Raw genomic sequence first — 18,998 nt, forward strand, 5'->3', positions numbered from 1 at the left:
TTGTAAAACAGTAAATGCTTGGATAACAATCAATCAAATGGAGAGACAAGCAGGCACGACGGATTACAACAGGGGTAAAGGCCTGCGTTAACTACTCTTCACTATCTGCAAAGAGAGAGTACTACTAAGAGAAAAGAGGGGAGGGGGGCAGCGTTCAAAGCACATCAGTGTGCATAAACACGAAAAAGTTTTTACCTATCACGTACTTGACATTTTACAGCTTTTGATATTTGCTATTAAAAAACCAATGAAATTCACTGAAAAAACCATAGGTTATAGGCCATATATAGTTAGGAATTTCCATTTACAAAACCTTGAAAATTCACTGAAAAAACCATTGGTTATAGACCATATATAGTTAGGGATTAGCCTTTTCAAAACCTTATTTTACTCACACAAAACCATTGAAATTTCATATATAGTTAGTTCCACTAACTATATATCGCGCACCCGCAATCCACTGCTGATGATGTCACATATTACATCATTCATGACATGGTTAGTGACATCACTGATGACATCTCAAATGACATCACTGATGACATCTCAAATGACATCACTGATGACATCTCAAATGACATCACTGATAAAATCACTGATAACATCTCATTTGACATGACTGATCACATCACTGATGATATCATTCATGTGATAATACCATGAACCTCTTCAGACTCTAATATAACCTTAGATACAACCAGTGTAAACAGACAGTCACAGACTGTCACTCATCCATGGAGTTACTCACACACCTAGTCAGTTATGCAAAAAATCAATCACACCTCCATTTTCTCAACTATACAGTTATACACACCTTACTTATTCAAACATATACTAACACATATTTACTTTACTCTCTTATACAATCCCTGATACATGTTCACAATGATCCATACAGCCACTCACACATTCACTGGCTCTTATGCACAGTTATTTATATATGTCAACTCTCAGATGTACTGTGTTTTACATATGTACTTACTTTGACATGTAGCACTGAGATATCCATTCACTCACTAATACACTCATGCACAGTCAACCGCCCATACAGCTGTTTCCACATGCACTTTTGAACCCATACATATAGTGAATCAACTACTCACACATCTATGTACAGAGTCACACACCTCCCAGCCACCCATACACACACACTCAGTTTCCCATACAAATACTTGGACAACCAATGAATAACCCATACAGTTACTCATATAGCTACTGATCAACATATGCAGCAGTTTGTAGAACAACAGATATAATGATGCACAAATTAAAACAGTTTAGTCACTAACCCATGCACTCAGTGAGACACATTTAATCACTCACTCATACAGTCAGTCATGCACCTACTAAATCCTTCATCCAGACACTTATACATCCACTCATTCTTCAATATGTAAGACATATTTTAACTTTACAGAAACATACAGTCACTGAATGTTGTCATCAGTGATGTCATTTGAGATGTCATCAGTGATGTCATCAGTGATGTCACTAACCATGTCATGAATGATGTAATATGTGACATCATCAGCAGTGGATTGCGGGTGCGCGATATATAGTTAGTGGAACTAACTATATATGAAATTTCAATGGTTTTGTGTGAGTAAAATAAGGTTTTGAAAAGGCTAATCCCTAACTATATATGGTCTATAACCAATGGTTTTTTCAGTGAATATATATATATATATATATACATATACAACCCAGCTCCGGTATAGAAGAAGCCGTCTTGCAGGGCGGTCCGCGGTCAGGGCACCGGAAGCCCTGCACACTATCACACCAACACTTCCTCGCTCGAGAAAGATTACCACGGACACCTCACATGGATTGCAGATAGTTTAATCATATGGAGACTGCACAGCAACGCGTTTCGACATAACGTCTTGATCACGCTAAAGAAGCTACACAGTGAACACACTTAAATATACTGTAGTGAGTAGACATCAACAAAGGACTTACACCAAAGTGATAAAAATGATACATGGTGGTTCCGCCATTTTAGCCTAGTCAAAGTAGTTACTGATTAACATTGTGCAAACATAAGCAATTAATTTCAAACTGTGTCCACAGAAGTCCGCTTGGAATATTTACAGATCTCAAAATTCATTTAAATAATATAGGAAAAACATCTTGCGTAATGCCCAAGTGGGCAATTATTGTTTACACAATTTCCAAGCATCATCACACGACACGGAATATATATATATCCCTGATTAAATCTTCTGGGTCAAATGTTTCTACCCTAAAGTAACCCTTCAGCAATGTGTAGGAGCATTCATCAGGACCTATATCACTCATTTCTGCTATAGGATGCAACAGTGTTTAAGAAAGTAACATTTGATGGTACAAACGGTGGTCACCAAACAATAGAGGAAATCTACCTCTTAAATACCTGTAGAAAAGTTGCCCCCACTTATTTGCCTCCTTGGACTGAAGGGCTGAGCAGTACGAGGGGACCCAAGGTGGCATTTGATGTTATCAGAACTGAGCATGGGGTCACCTTCAAACACAGCCTGCAATAACTCTGTAGCTCGTATCATATCTGATGAAAATCCCACACACCGCCGACCCGGGTGCCGGGACATTATGCATTCTGGGAGTAGGAGTTAGCTAAAGGGATGCAACCTCCAACAGGTGAGCTTTTGATGCTTGGGGGAGGAGCTCACAGGTCTCTGGTATTCAAAAGAGAAGCAGGACTACTACAATGTATTGAACTCCATTCGGTGCACGGCGCTGAGGAAGGCACACCGAACGCCGAAATGCATTCGCCGCCACTCTTTGCTGTTCTGCTACAATAAATGCTTCCCAAAGGATTCCCCTCTGGCCTCTGCTTTCTTCGTCGTGGAGGGAGTTTTTTTCGTATTTTCTACACCGGCCAGAGGCGTAGCACAGATGGCCCTGCTTGTCAAGAGACCCGGACGACACTGGCACAGTGCTGCTTCCAGCAGCAGTATGGGTCAAGGTATTGAATGATCCGGTGTCCGCCAAAGATGTCGGGGAAGGCTTGAGCGGAGAGAGGTGCTTACCTCCAACAGGGTGCTATGTAGTCAAATGGCTGCCCCCAATTCTTTGCCTCCTTGGACTGAAGGGCTGAGCAGTACGAGGGGACCCGAGGTGGCATTTGATGTTATCAGAACTGAGCCAGGGGTCACCTTCAAACACAGCCTGCAATAACTCTGTAGCTCGTATCATATCTGATGAAAATCCCACACACCGCCGACCCGGGTGCAGGGACATTATGCATTCTGGGAGTTGGAGTTAGCTAAAGGGATGCAACCTCCAACAGGTGAGCTTTTGATGCTTGGGGGAGGAGCTCACAGGTCTCTGGTATTCAAAAGAGAAGCAGGACTACTACAATGTATTGAACTCCATTCGGTGCAGGGCGCTGAAGAAGGCACACCGAACGCCGAAATGCATTCGCCGCCACTGTTTGCTGTTCTGCTGCAATAAAAGCTTCCCAAAGGATTCCCCTCTGGCCTCTGCTTTCTTCGTCGTGGAGGGAGTTATATATATATATATATATATATATATATATATATATATATATATTCACTGAAAAAACCATGGGTTATAGACCATATATAGTTAGGAATTAGCATTTACAAAACCTTATTTTACTCACACAAAACCATTGAAATTCCATATATAGTTAGTTGCACTAACTATATATCGCGCACCCGCAATCCACTGCTGATGATGTCACATATTACATCATTCATGACATGGTCAGTGACATCACTGATGACATCACTGATGACATCTCAAATGACATCACTGATGACATCATCCAGTGACTGTGTGTTTCTGTAAAGTTTAAATATGTTTTACATATTGAAGAATGAGTAGATGTAGAAGTGTCTGGATGAAGGATTTAGTAGGTGCGTGACTGACTGTATGAGTGAGTGATTAAATGTGTCTCACTGAGTGCATGGGTTAGTGACTAAACTGTCTTAATTTGTGCATCATTATGTCTGTTGTTCTGTAAACTGCAGCATGTGTTGATCAGTAGCCATATGAGTAACTATATGGGTTACTGATTGATTGTCCAAGTATTTGTATGGGAGACTGAGTGTGTGTGTGGCTGGCTGGGAGATGTGTGACTCTGTGCAGATCAATGTGTTCTTGTATCAATGATTGTATAAGAGAGTAAGTATGTGTTAGTATATGTTTGAAAATGTAAGGTACTCTGTGTTTAACTGTATTGATTAGAAAATGGAAGTGTGATTGATTCTTTACAGGACTGACTAGGTGTGTGAGTAACTCCATGGATGAGTGGCAGAGTGTGAGTGTCTGTATAGGTGTATGAGTGCATATGATAGTGTTGTAAAGATGAGTGATTGTATGTATGAATGATTGTATGGGTGAATGAGTGAATCTGTGTGTAGACATAGGAATCAGTGAGTGCGTATGTAGTAACTAGTATTGGTGTGTCAATGGTTTAAAAAATTATATTCTGTATTTTACACTGGATGTAACAGAGGTTATATTAAAGTGTGAGGAGATGCATTGTATTGTCACATGAATGATATCATCAGTGATGTCATCAGTGATGTCATTTGAGATGTCATTAGTGATGTCATCAGTGATGTCATTTGAGATGTTATCAGTGATGTCATTTGAGATGTCATCAGTGATGTCATCAGTGATGTCATTTGAGATGTCATCAGTGATGTCACTGACCATGTCATGAATGATGTAATATGTGACATCATCAGCAGTGGATTGCGGGTGCGCGATATATAGTTAGTGCAACTAACTATATATGGAATTTCAATGGTTTTGTGTGAGTAAAATAAGGTTTTGTAAATGCTAATTCCTAACTATATATGGTCTATAACCCATGGTTTTTTCAGTGAATTTTCAAGGTTTTGTAAATGCTAATTCCTAACTATATATGGTCTATAACCCATGGTTTTTTCAGTGAATTTTCAAGGTTTTGTAAATGCTAATTCCTAACTATATATGGTCTATAACCTATGGTTTTTTCAGTGAATTTCAATGGTTTTTTAATAGCATATATCAAAAGCTTTAAAATGTCAAGTACGTGGTAGGTAAAAACATTTTCGTGTTTATGCACGCTGATGTGCTTTGAACGCTGCCCCCCCCCCTCTTTTCTTTTAGGAGTATTCTCTCTTTGCAGATAGTGAAGGGTAGGTAACGCAGGCCTTTGCCCCCGTTGTAATCCGTCGTGCCTGCTTCCCTCTCCATTTGATTGATTGTTATCCAAGCATTTACTGTTTTGGAATTGGTTCTCTTTGGTTCATTCTCTATTTACAAACAAGCACAGAGTCGCAATACTCTGTTTAGTCTTTGCAGATAGTGAAAAATCGTTAGAAAAAACAAAAGGAATCAAGCAAAATCAGTAGGCCACTAATGGGATCTCTTTTTGACCTCGCTAAAAAAGAAACATTAGGAACAACCCCTCATGAGAAATATGAAACTAGTGAGAGGAACTGAGCTCGACGCCATGATGGCTGCAAGACAGCTCGGCTCCGCCGCCCACCCCGCCCAAAATAACGACAAACCCTATGCAAACATTATAAATATATACAACACACCAGCAAAGTAACAGGGTAAAACGTTTTATTAAATAACTATTTACATGGCAGCCTGCTGCAACATCGATCCAAATGCATGCCGCCGTTCCCGGGATTTCTCCCCGACTACTCTGCGGCCTACGAGATGGAGAGGCCGGGGCGTTGACTAGGCGGGGCCTCCGGCCGCAACCACAGCGCCAACGATCGCTGCTGACGAAGGGGAGTCTTGCCGGTGAGAGCCACTGATCTGAAGAACAGCTGCCTACGGTGCCTCCCTGAGCCGCTTGGTGGAGGCCCCCGAGGGGCGGTGTGGTGGCGCGGACTCGGAGGGGGCGCTTGGCTCCTGCCCCCTCCCCAAGTCTTGTTGCCCTGGTATGGCCTGAGATCGCCCCCGACATAGGCGACCGGCTCCCGGGGTCAGGCGGAGCTTGTTGCCTTTTGGTGACTCTTCCATTCTGGACCTTGTCCCACAATCCGTTTGACCTGAAGACACGTCCTGCGGTGCCCTGGTCCAATCATCACATATACCTGCGCCAGGAGACGGCGTGGGGTGCACTGGAAGGGAGAGGCGGCATGAACGAGCCTCCCCCACCTCCCCAGGTGGAGGTTTCTCAGCTACACCCCAGCGCTTCACTCGGCCACCTGAGTTGCGCCCGCTCCTGCGGCACAGTGCCTCGCTCGGCCAGCTGAATTGCGCCTGCTCTTGCTATTACAGCGTCTCACCCGCCATCCGGCTGAATTGCACCCACTCTTGCGGTACAGCGACAGGCGGCTGCCATGGAGCTCAGGAAATGGCGGTCGGCTCCACAGACTTGGGCCTGGCCTGCAAGGATGGCTCTGGGCAACCCTGGAACTCGGACGCTTGACTGCTAGGGCACGGGCCCCATTCCCAAAAGCGTCCCCTCAGCCTTGAAGATTCTACAAGAGTCACCGGGGCCCCCGACTCCCGCAGACTTCCGGTGGGGAGCGACTGCCATGATGTGTCACGGAATGGCCACGACATAGCCACGGGGTGCTCTCATGCTGACGCCAGCTTCAGTCTGAAACATCCAGAAACACTGTAGACTACCAATTCGATCAGTTCCGGTGGAGCCCCAACGTGACCCGGTAGAGAAGAACTTGCCCTCCCCTCTTAGACTGATGGTTCTTGTTGCCTGTCCCTTCTGTTGTCATTTAACGGAACTTTTTGGACTGCTGAAAGGGGTTCTGTTCCGACCGCTGGTTGGTGGAGACATTTTGACTATATTCTGGACCTGCCCGGCCTCGCCCAAAATGGCGTCGGTATAAATGAGACTCGCAACTCCTTGATGTGTACTGGTTGCTCAGCCTTGATATCACGAGATATGTATGCAGTTTTGGAGCACATGGCGGGCGGGGACGGGTACTGATTGAACATTTGGACATCCCTATTGATATTAAGTTCTGATGTATTATTCATTACTGTACTATTGAAAGTTCGAATTAACGTTACTCATGGTACTTGCCCGCAAATGTATATCTAGATAATTTCATTGTAACTGTTAGACACCTTAATTCCTGCAACCTAATGGCCCGCCCGTTACGTTTTTCTACAGTGTAAAGGTCCCCTCATCATATACGATTCCAGTTTGCTCCGTGGCCGGCCCACGTGGTTGTAGGCCCGTATTTGTATACTGACATTTTTGCAAAAAAGAGTTTTCGAAGGAAGTATGAAATCAGTGTCATAACAATCGTCTAGGTTGGTAAGGTTTTAGAATAATGGCTGTTATTCCCAAACAATAGAAGACAGATAATGCAGACCCTTTGCCTGAATTTAGGATTGATTGAAATTTGTATCCGTCACACCTGCCCTTTTTCCAGAATTGTTAGAAAATGGTCGACCGTAGCTTAAGGTATCTGCCGAATGTAAGGTGTGGTATTTTGTCCCATAAAATAAGACTAATTGAGAAACAAATACACGAAGAGGGAACTCGAATTTAGAGACAAACAAAATGAAAAATTTTTGGGCATCATAAGAAGGGGAGGATATGTTACACAGAAAAATAATGCGAAAGGGATAGCCAAGATCTGTTGTATCACACGTTCCTGCAGCTAGTCTGATACATGGTAAGTAGAAGCTTTTTCGTGTTTGCGCGCGCTGACATCCTCTGAATGCTGTATCCCCCCTTTCTTTTCTCCTCTGTAGGTTACATCGGAGTTCAGACTGAAGAATGGAGTGGACATGGACCGCACCGTGCTCCATGTAAGGAAAGACATAGACAAACGCTGTTAGATATTGCATGGAGTGCAGACCATCACTGGGAACGTGAAAAATTGTATGGTGTGAGTGTGCGTACATGCCCTGATTGTATGGTATGAATGTGTATGTATTCCATATGCCCGGCCGATAAACGTTCTGTTTGCGCAACTGCCGCGTTAGAAAACAACATCGTGACGCGTCGCGTAACCGCGACGTATCGCGTTGTCGCGTAATGCGTCATATGACGCGCCGCGTTAGCGCACCCGGAAGTGCTTCGGTGCGAGAGGCGCGAAGCGCAGCTTCCCGGAAGCGATCCGGGGCGCGGCGCGGAGCGCGTAACGTAAACATAACAGGTCATGTGACTTGTTAATAAAACTTTTCATTGGTTCATTTCACTTTTGGGTTCCTAATGATGTAAGGCTAGGTCATGTGACCTAAAAATAACACTTTTCATTGGTTTAGAACTATTTTTTGTCCCAAATGATGAAAACCCCTCCTTGTTTCCTCACTCTGACTTTCATCTTTGTGAGAGGAAGACCTTTTTTCATCACTTAGCAATAGCAAGTGTTGTAGCTTCAGCTGGTGCAACCCCACCACCACCACCACCTCCTAGGAAGAGAGTACCACCTCCTCAGGTGGTGGTTGAGCAAGAGGTGCCCCCCTCCCACACCATCTTGTTGCCTGATTCGGCCAACTCAATCGATCGAGCATGAGACTCTGTTGTGATCTGAAGAACCGCTGCCTGCGGTGCCTCCCTGAGCCGGTTGACGGAGGCCCCCGAGGGGCGGTGTGGTGGCGCGGACTGGGAAGGGGCGCTTGGCTCCTGCCCCCTCCCCAAGTCTCGCTCGGCCAGCTGAGTTGCGCCCACTCTTGCGGCCTACGAAATGGAGAGGCCGGGGCGTTGACTAGGCGGGGCCTCCGGCCGCAACCACAGCGCCAACAATTGCTGCTGACGGAGGGGAGCCTTGCCGGTGAGAGCCACTGATCTGAAGAACGGCTGCCTGCGGTGCCTCCCTGAACCGCTTGACGAAGGCCCCCCAGGGGCGGTGTGGTGGCGCGGACTGGGAGGGGGCGCTTAGCTCCTGCCCCCTCCCCAAGTCTCGCTCGGCCAGCTGAGTTGCGCCCACTCTTGCGGCCTACGACATGGACAGGCCGGGGCGTTGACTAGGCGGGGCCTCCGACCGCAACCACAGAGCCAACGATCGCTGCTGACGGAGGGGAGCCTTGCCGGTGAGAGCCACTGATCTGAAGAACCGCTGCCTGCGGTGCCTCCCTGAACCGCTTGACGGAGGCCCCCGAGGGGCGGTGTGGTGGCGCGGACTGGGAGGGGGCACTTGGCTCCTGCCCCCTCCCCAAGTCTTGTTGCCCTGGTGTGGCCTAAGATCGCCCCCGACATAGGCGGCCGGCTCCCGGGGTCCAGCAGAACTTTTTGCCTTTTGGTGACTCTTCATTCTGCACCTTGTCACACAATCCGTTTGACCTGAAGTCACGTCCTGCGGTGCCCTCGCAATGCGGCCTGGTCCCTGAATGTGTGCAGGGGGACGGTATTCCTCGCTCGGCCAGCAGAGTTGCGGCCACTCTTGCGGCCTACGACATGGAGAGGCCGGGGCGTTGACTAGGCGGGGCCTCCGGCCGCAACCACAGCGCCAACGATCGCTGCTAACGGAGGGGAGCCTTGCCGGTGAGAGCCACTGATCTGAAGAACCGCTGCCTGCGGTGCCTCCCTGAACCGCTTGACGGAGGCCCCCGAGGAGCAGTGTGGTGGCGCGGACTGGGAGGGGGCGCTTGGCTCCTGCCCCCTCCCCAAGTCTTGTTGCCCTGGTGTGGCCTGAGATCGCCCCCGACATAGGCGGCCGGCTCCCGGGGTCCGGCGGAACTTTTTGCCTTTTGGTGACTTTTCCATTCTGCACCTTGTCCCACAATCCGTTTGACCTGAAGACACGTCCTGCGGCCTGGTCCCTGAATGTGTGCAGGGGGACGGTATTGATTGGATCAAGATGGCGGCTTCACACAAAGCTGACTCAAGTGTTGCTGCTGATGCTATGCAGACAAAAACTGGTTTTCAGTTTGTACATTCTTCAGGATTTTTCCATCCAAGGCTGGTTGAGAGTTTGTAGAACGATAGCTTCAGATTTTCAACATACTACTCTTCAACATTCTTCATAAATGTAACAATGTGAGACTCACTAGGAGAACGGCCGTTTATCTTTCCTTTCAAAATGCTGGCAACAATATTTTCTGAATGGAAGACACCATCTTGTAGCATAAAGGGCTGCGTCAAGGGTGGTATTGCCCAGAATGTCTTGTTTTCTAGTGCTCGTAATGACGAAGCCAGAACTGCCGAAAGGGATTCTGGTCCTGCCGCTACTTATTGGAGACATTGAACTATACTCTGGACCTGCCTGGCCTCGACCAAAATGGCGCCAGTATGGGAGCGACTTGCAACTCCTTATGACGTTCTAGTTACTTAGCCTTGACGTTATGGGGGATGTATGCGGGGAAGGGTACTGACTGGGAATACGGACAACCCTATTGATGTCGATTTTTCATTATTGATTATTGTATTAATAAAGCTTCGAAGTAATGTTACCTATGATACTCGCCCATGGTGTGCGTATGGACGATTTTATTGTAACTGATCCTGTTATACTTTCAATTAAAAAATCAACCTTCACTGATCCTGCAACCTTTTGTCACGTTCAGTTTTTTCAATTAAATGGCTCGCTTGTTACATACTCCTATACCCCTGGCTTTTGACCCTTTCCTACGCGCGGTCTGTACTACCGCCCTCGGGCGATCTATGTAATGAACAGACTACCATTGCCGAAACACAAGGGAATGCATCTCAGAGAGATAAGTCAAGTACGTGGTAGATAAAAACATTTTCGTGTTTATGCACGCTGATGTGCTTTGAACGCTGCCCCCAACCCCCCCCCCCCCCCCCCCCCCCCTCATCATTTAGATTACCACCGCCCATTGCACAAAAGCGTACCGGGCGCTCCCCACGCAAAACATTTTTTTTTCTTTTTTTGCCCCGCGGGGCCCTTTTAAAGCTTCCACATCAAACTTAGGGGGTCAGGGAGGATCTACTGTGCCCCCTTATGGTCATTTCCCCCTTCGTTTTGGCCTCCTCTTGTCTCTCGATCCTACTGAGAGACAAGATGGCGGCCGCTCCGGACTGTTTAGAATGTTGACAGACACCGGAGAGCCAATCAGCTTCGCTTCGCGAAGTTCCGTTACGCGTCAAGTACGCGAACCGGAGCGCTACCCGGAGCGCTGTCACTGATATATATATTTTTTTGAACGTTAATTTATCAAAATCCACTGGAGCACATATATTGAGACCTAGCAAAGGCACATCGGGCTAACAGTCCCTACAATTTTGCCAAGTTTCATGCAAATCCATTCAGCCGTTCGAGCTAAAAGTGAGGCCAACCGCCCTATGGAAATTAACATGGGAAAAACGCGTTTTCGCCCCCCCCTTGACGAATATATATATATATATATATATATATATATATATATATATATATATATATATATATATATATATATATATCCCTGATTAAATCTTCTGGGTCAAATGTTTCTACCCTAAAGTAACCCTTCAGCAATGTGTAGGGGTATTCATCAGGGCCTATATCACTCATTTCTGCTATAGGATGCAACTGTGCAACAGTGTTTAAGAAAGTAAAATTTGATGGCACAAACGGTGGTCACCAAACAATAGAGGACATCTACCTCTTAGATACCTGTAGAAAAGTAATTATCGGTCAGAACGTTATGCAAAGAGAGAAACTTGATGGCATGCCAAAAAGTCTCCCCAACTCTGTACACATAATAACGGCACCCCACAAACACAGTGAACAACGTGTTTCCTCCTTGTGCCTGGGAAAGATGAAATAATGTCTCAAAGAAAAGAAACCAAAAGTAGCATGCTCATGATATCAATCTTTACCCACAATACGCAGGCTTTCTTGCCTCTTCTCAGGGAGACTCAGGGCTCTGGCTGAAGAGCACATATACCAAACAAGAGACATATATTATTACCAATTTCAAATCTACAGACTTTTAGACTCATTGAAACTAAATATTTCTAGGTGATCTAATTCCTCACTGGTCAATTCATAATGTCATCTTAATATATAAAAGTGATAATCAAAAATAGTATGTACTACTCCTCTCATATTTGGTGTGCAAGATAATAATGCACCAGGTAATAAAAGTGAGGAACAGTGTATTCCAAAGTCCATGTAGAGTAATAATCGGCCTCTTACTGAAATCAGGGGATAGTCCTCAGTCAGAATCGGTCATCGAGGCATCTTAAAAACGACTTAAGAACAAAGGAGCTGAGGCCTAAATCACCCACAGGACAATATTTACAGGAAATAGGCAACTCTATCACTCATCAACTGTGACCACCAGTGTGGCTATGGCTTGCCGGGTTTGAGAACAGAAAATACCTGTGTTTTCATCTATTTAACGGCAAGAGAGATAGAGCAAAAGCGTCAATCATACGTGCAGCGATGTAAAACCTGAGGAACTCAGGAAATTTAGTTTTATGCCATTGAGGGTACAATGAGTAAATCCGTTTTTCAGTAATAAGTCTGTCAAAAAATGTCTGTATAATAACCTGGCTTATCGCACTAAAATAGCAAAAAATCCTATGAAAAAAATACAAGAATGATCCAAAATTTAGAGCAATATCCTCGGTTGATCCACAAGGGGACAAATCCTTGGTAATGTTTCCTCTCCTGCATGAAGTCGGGAAATGTAGGCCAGAGGATCTATCACACCACAAAGGTAAAGCCTCGGCTCTGATCGGCAAGAGCTTGGAAAATGTGATATCAATGTACAGAAAGACCAAAATGAGTACCCAAATGTCCAATGGTCAACCCAAAAGTCACCACTAGCTGTCTTCGTATTAAAATCATGGGGGCCCAGTAGTAGTATTAGAAACTCATCTGTGCGAAAAAGATGTCTCAATCTTTCTGCACAAAAATATTGCAGCAAAGAGCGGGCCAAGTAGTTCCATTCAACTTGCCTATTTGATATTCCTCCATTATTGAAATTGGATCCCAAACTCTGCATATTTCAGAACTAAATATACATTGGATGGCTCTGACATGGTTCTATATTTCAATAAATAAAAAAATCTGTGATGTGCCCTGGTCAGTGTAAAGTAACAAAAAACTCATTACGTTAATTTTGAGGGTATTTTCTGCCACTGAACAGAGAAAAATTAGTAACCAAGGAGACTAAAATTGACAGAACATTTGACAGGCAATACCTCTGAATGGTACCTTACTGTGTGAGGAGATTATGACAAACGTTAGTTTATGTCGCGAGAGGTGTGTATTGGTCATTAGTTTGTCAAGGACTGAACATTATTTTCCATTCTTGAGAAAAATTGCTCTAAAAATATTTGATAGAAGATAGGATTAATTTGCTAGGAGGGTATGCAAACAGGCGTTAAATGCTATGCTTGATTGGGTGGACCGGTACAGCGCATGATCCACATTCACAACTGATACCAATCTACGTATATGATTAGCTAGTAACTCACAATCCGAAATTTCCTTAGGGATCTCATGTTATTTTGTTGCCATTCCAATCGTGTACATCTCACTTGACACCAGGCTTTAAGAAAATTAGATCTGTACTTACTGATACTAGGATAAGTGCAAACATATAGAGTGAACAAATATGTGCATTTCCAACTGTTAATTCTACACTTCAGAAACTTGACAGGTCCTTAAGTACAGGTTGTGTAGGACAATGTCATTTAGTACATGCTCTATCTTGATTTGGAAAACACAGATTTGCTTACAATGAATTTGTTTCTAGACTTGGCTATCTCTTTAGAACTATTAAATACAACAGCAACTAATTCTTATATGGCATGAAAGTTGTGCATGCTATTATAAAGCATGTTATATATACTATCTGCAATATACCGAAAGCAATATTGCACTTTCATCCAGAATGGAATTCCAAAATCTTATTTAAATTCTCAATTTGTCAAGTTGTCTTAATTGAACCACACTTCGAACACCCTCATAAAAGCATGTGTTTGGTCCAGGCCATACTGGCCGTAGTGGGCACCGGGCGTTTTCTCAGTGAGCCGGAAGGGTGGGGGCTGGTTTTGTTACTAGGGGTCGGCAGTGTTGCAAATATCAGCTACCTGTAGCAAAAGCAGCAGCAGTGTTTCTCACTTGCACTACCAGGGCCGGTCCAACTGAATCGCCAGGGCTATTCTGTGTTCCCAGTCCGGCCGTGGCTCAGTCATGTGATATTTGGTGGACACTGAGAAAGGATGTCCTAGTTTGAAAAAGTGTTTTACAGTTTGCTCTTGGGCACTGTATAACACTGTATTCAGGGTATAACAATAATGTTAATCAGGGGATTTGAATATCCAAAAATTCTGCAATCCGCAGCTTTGCAGAATTTTTGCTTGTTCGCGCTTTCAAAATGCGTGTTCGCAAGATATTTCTCCCGAGCACGAAAACAGCGTTCGCGAACAGGAAAAAAGCATCGCGAACGGGCGGAACTAGCAATTTTGCGTGTTCGCAGAACTTTTGCATGCTGGCAGAGATTTTTTACTATTTCGCGGACCTTTGCGTAGCGCGACTACGCACATTCAGCCCACCACTTCTAGAGCACAAAACCTGGTCCAAAAGCCTCACAATCACAAATACAGGTCTGCAACATACAGATCACTGCCAGAGTACAAAACACACCCCTGCTGACGAGTGCCTCACACACAGGAATGCAATATTCAGAAACTGTAGCCTGCAGGTCCCTCATTCACAGAACACTGCATCTCCTAAAATCTGCACCCGGGCCGTAGCTTCAGTGAGGGTGTTTGGGGTGTTACGCCTACCTAATAAATGCAGTTTCTGGTAAGTAGTTAGGTACAGGTTCTTTCAATCTAGTAGGTTGAGGTCTGTTGGATTTCACCCCAAAACTATACATACACACAGAAAAAAGCACACATGCTCTCTCCCTCACTCTGTTTTGAAAGTCTTCAAAAATGTTTGTTATTTTACTAAATATTGTGTTTCCTTGCACTTAGTACCCTAACCTATCCGCATTCTTCTCCACTTTGACTGCCCCTTAAGCGCCTCTCATGAGCCCTGTTTGTCGTTACATTTATTTTAACATTAATGCCAGCATGATTGTTGGAAAAGCTGAAGCTCAGCCCATCCAATACCCTTTCTCCCTCCCAGTCTTTTTTTTAAAACTCTTTTTATTAACAAATTGCAAAAGAAAAGTACATTACAAAAATAATAATAATAATAATAATAATAATCTTTATTCGGAATTTCAAAATTTAGAAATCCATAAAAGCAATACATTGTAAAAACAAACATTACAAAAAACAAAAATTAAGGTATAAAACATCAGGTGATATCATACATTTCTCATCTCGTAGGCCAATATTCACAGGTACAGAATCGCATGCGACTATGTTTTGTAATAGGATCAAAGGGATTCCTGTGCTTTAAATTCCAGTCGTGGGACCGGTGGTTCACAAATCTGTCTTCGGTGACTGTACCACGCCCAGCCAGACCTTCCCCAATTTCTCTGGGCAACCCCTGGCCACATATACTGATTTCTCCCTAAACATACACCAGTCCAAATCATCGGCCCATCTAGAGACTCGAGGCGGCTGACTTGCCCCCCAAAGCTGTGCGATATTTCATTTAGCCACCATGCACGCCAGCGTCATTGCCTTCCGATACACATTCAAATCTGTAGGTTCCCACACATTCAATAAATGTAAATTAAAATGTAAATTGGTACTTGTATAGCGCACTACTCACCCGCAAGAGTCTCAAGGTGCTTGTACGAATACCGCTGTGGAACCCCTCCTGGCTTTCCCTGTGAGGCGTCCACTCCTGGGCACCCCCAAGGTGGAGGCCAGGCATCCTTAGCGTTGTGGGGGCCGTTGTGGAGATTAAGCAAGCTATTGCCCAGAGTTGCAGAGTGGGACTCCATGATTGGAATAGGCACAGAGGCGAGAATTATCAGGTCCGTGGAATTTTGAGCCCAAGACCCGCCGAGGCGGGGCATGAACCCTGGTCCCGGGCTAGACCTCTGCATGAGGGTCTGCCGCTCTAACCATTGAGCCACACTTCTCCACAATTCAATAGACACCTTTGGGCTTCTGGTCGTATTTCCTCTCCCAATACCTCTTTCAGTTATTCATGGATCTTCGTCCAAAATGCCTGTATTGCCACACAGTACCTAAGAATATGCATAAAGGTGCCAGGTTCTCCACATTCCCTTCTACACTCTCCACTCCCCCCTTGCCCCATTCCCACCATTTGAGGCCCGGTAATATATGATCTATGCAGAATCTTTAATTGCACAAGCCGGAGCCTCATCTGAATCACCACTACCTTCGGGGAGGAAACTGCCTCCACCCAATTTTCGTCGTCTAATTCCAATCCATCAGCACTCCACTGAGCTCTGATTCGCCCCAGCGGATTTTCCATGTTATTAACAAGTTTCCTATATATCAAGGAAATAGTCTTCTCAGGAATGTGCCCGTCTAGTACCCGGTTTTCAAGAGGCGACGCCTCCGGGAGTACTGCATCTCTGGGTATGTGAGTGAGGAGAGCATGTATCACCTGCCGATATCGATAGTGCTCATTATTATGCAGACTATACTGTTGCTTAAGAAAATCGAATGTCTGTACCTTGTCTCCTCCCCAAAGATCCTTTATCTCGGTGATCCCAATAAGATCCCACTTATCAAACCCCTTAGATTTCCACAGGCTCCCTAGTTTCTCCGAATTCAACAGGGGAGTGGCCAACGTCAATTTTTCTTATCAACCTAAATATCTATTAGCGGCGTGCCACACCTGTACCGCATGTTCTGATGGGCCCACTAGTGCAAACCTCCCTGGCTTAGCATAGAGAGCTCTATCTAGCATTCCACCAGGAGCCAGCCCGCGGTCCATGGCATAACCCGGCTCTCCCGGGGGTCCGTAGACGATATGATTCACAGCAGCCAGCTGCGAAGCCCAATAGTACTTCCTTAAATCCAGGAGTCCGATTCCCCCATCATACCACGGGAGAGTTAACTTAATAAACTCTATTCGGGGTCTACCGTTCCACAGAAGCTGCCTCTGAAGTGTCTCAATTTCCCTAAAATAGGAGGCCGGTACCGGGTCCATTGAGTTCTGAAGAGCATATAGGAATCGGGGTAAAACCAACATCTTAAACAGAGTGGCACTTCCAAGCAATGATAGTGGAAGAGCTCTCCAACGCTTCACATCCTTCTTACATCTACTCAAAGGGGAAGCTAAATTATTGGCATATCTTAACTTTGGATCAAGAGTTATGTATATACCTATATATTTAAACCTTACTGGCTCAATCTGAATTGGGCACGATGCGGAATTCTCGGCGGGTCGCCAACAAGGACAAAAAGCACCGACTTTGACCAATTTATAGCAAATCCTGAGTACCTACCAAAAATGGCAAGCACATCCAGAAAAGTGCTTAACACCATCGCTGCTAATGGTTTTCCCCTCCTGTGATGATTGATGTGTAAATCCCATTGTTCATGACGAGCTCAGCTCGTCATCAGCACAGCTTAACCGTGCCTCATGACGAGCTGAGCTCGTCATGAGCATCGAAGGGGCTAAAGACGCTCTGGAATTAGTGAAATGGAGCAAAACGTCATCCGCGTATAATGAGATTTTATCTTCCCATTCTGGTGTCCACCGCAAGTCACTTATCGATCTATCCCATCTGACCCACGCCGCCAGTGGCTCCAGTGCAAGAACAAAGAGCAGCGGGGACAACTGGCATCCCTGCCTCGTGCCCCTCTCCAATGAAAAATCATTCAATCTACAATAGTGGCACCCATCCAACAAACTCCCTTCCAAAACCCAGCTTCCTCAACACTGCAAACAAATAATTCCATTCAACCCTATAAAACGCCATAGTGGCGTCCAAGGACACCAAGACCGTTGGTTCCTGTATCTTCGAAGAGCCCCCGAGAACACCATGCACCTCCGCAAGTTCAGAGCCGTATTACGACGCGGCATAAAGCCAGATTGATCCGGGTGGATCTAAGTCGTAATTACCTTTACCAACCGAGTGGCGAGCATTTTCGCCAAGATTTTATTCTTTGTTTTAAGGAGCGAAATAGGCCTATATGAGGAACATTGTGTCCTGGGCTTACTCGCTTTGTGTATGACCACTATATTTGCCACTCGCTGATCGTATGGAAGCTGACCCTTCTACCTACTCTCCAAGAACATGGCTCAGATATGCGGGCGGGTCTATGGGCATTTAATTTATACAACTCCATCGGTATCCCATTGGGGCAAGTCGCCTTTCCTGATTTTATCATTCTTATAGCCTGTGCAACCTCATCGACGGAGAATGGAGAGTCCAGATAGCACCTATGCTCCTCCGACAATCCCGGCATGACAATATCCCCGATCATTTAGCTATTCTCAGCCTCTGTAAACCCTCTCCCTGAGGTATACACCCTCTTGTAATACTCAGAAAATGCGCCAGCCACCGCTTGTGGATTTGTAACTTTATTTGACTCCGACCCTTCTAACTCAGGTACCAGCCTAGATGCCCATTTCTCATGTTCGAGCCACGCGATCAATTTACCAGCTTTATCGCCATGTTCATATATGCAGCTCTGCATGGCATAGTTTTGAGCTATCGCTCTATCTCTCGCTAGGCATTTGTATTCATCTTGTTGGAGTCTCAGTAAGTGGAGGTCCTCCGGCGCAGGCGACCAAGCCACTCTCTCCTCCAAACTTCTCACTTCTGCCTCTTTCTGATTTACCTCCGCCTGACGTTTCTTCTTCTTCCGCGCAACCAGAGATAGGACCGCACCTCTCACTACCACCTTGTAAGCTTCCCAGAGGGCCTGCGCTGAGTCAACTGTTCCCACATTCTCCTGGAAATAACGTTCCGACATCTGAATTACCTCCCACCTAATGGCCGGGTCTTTTAATTGCCATGCGCTAATAGGAGCTATCCTACCAACCGCCGGTCGTCCACGCGTGAGCTGTAACCACAGTGGAGAATGATCAGAAATACCTCTGCCAAGATACCGCATCTCCTGTATCATGGTTGTCATAGCCGCCGGTAGCAATATGTAATCTAACCTGGACAAACTATTGTGAGCTGCTGATATATGAGTAAAATGAGTCTGCGTTGGGTTACGCACTCGCCAGCTATCAACCAGTCCCAGCATCTCA

At 45.3% G+C, this 18,998-nt stretch overlaps 1 protein-coding gene across 1 annotated transcript in view; it reads right to left on the reverse strand.

Annotated features, from left to right (window-relative positions):
- The window catches only part of AFG1L (AFG1 like ATPase), a 685,824-nt gene that overhangs the window by 106,697 nt on the left and 560,129 nt on the right, over positions 1-18,998 (reverse strand). The gene's annotated exons all lie outside the window — the stretch shown is intronic.

Source organism: Lissotriton vulgaris, chromosome 6, assembly GCF_964263255.1.
Source record: "Lissotriton vulgaris chromosome 6, aLisVul1.2, whole genome shotgun sequence".
Classification (NCBI taxonomy): domain Eukaryota; kingdom Metazoa; phylum Chordata; class Amphibia; order Caudata; family Salamandridae; genus Lissotriton; species Lissotriton vulgaris.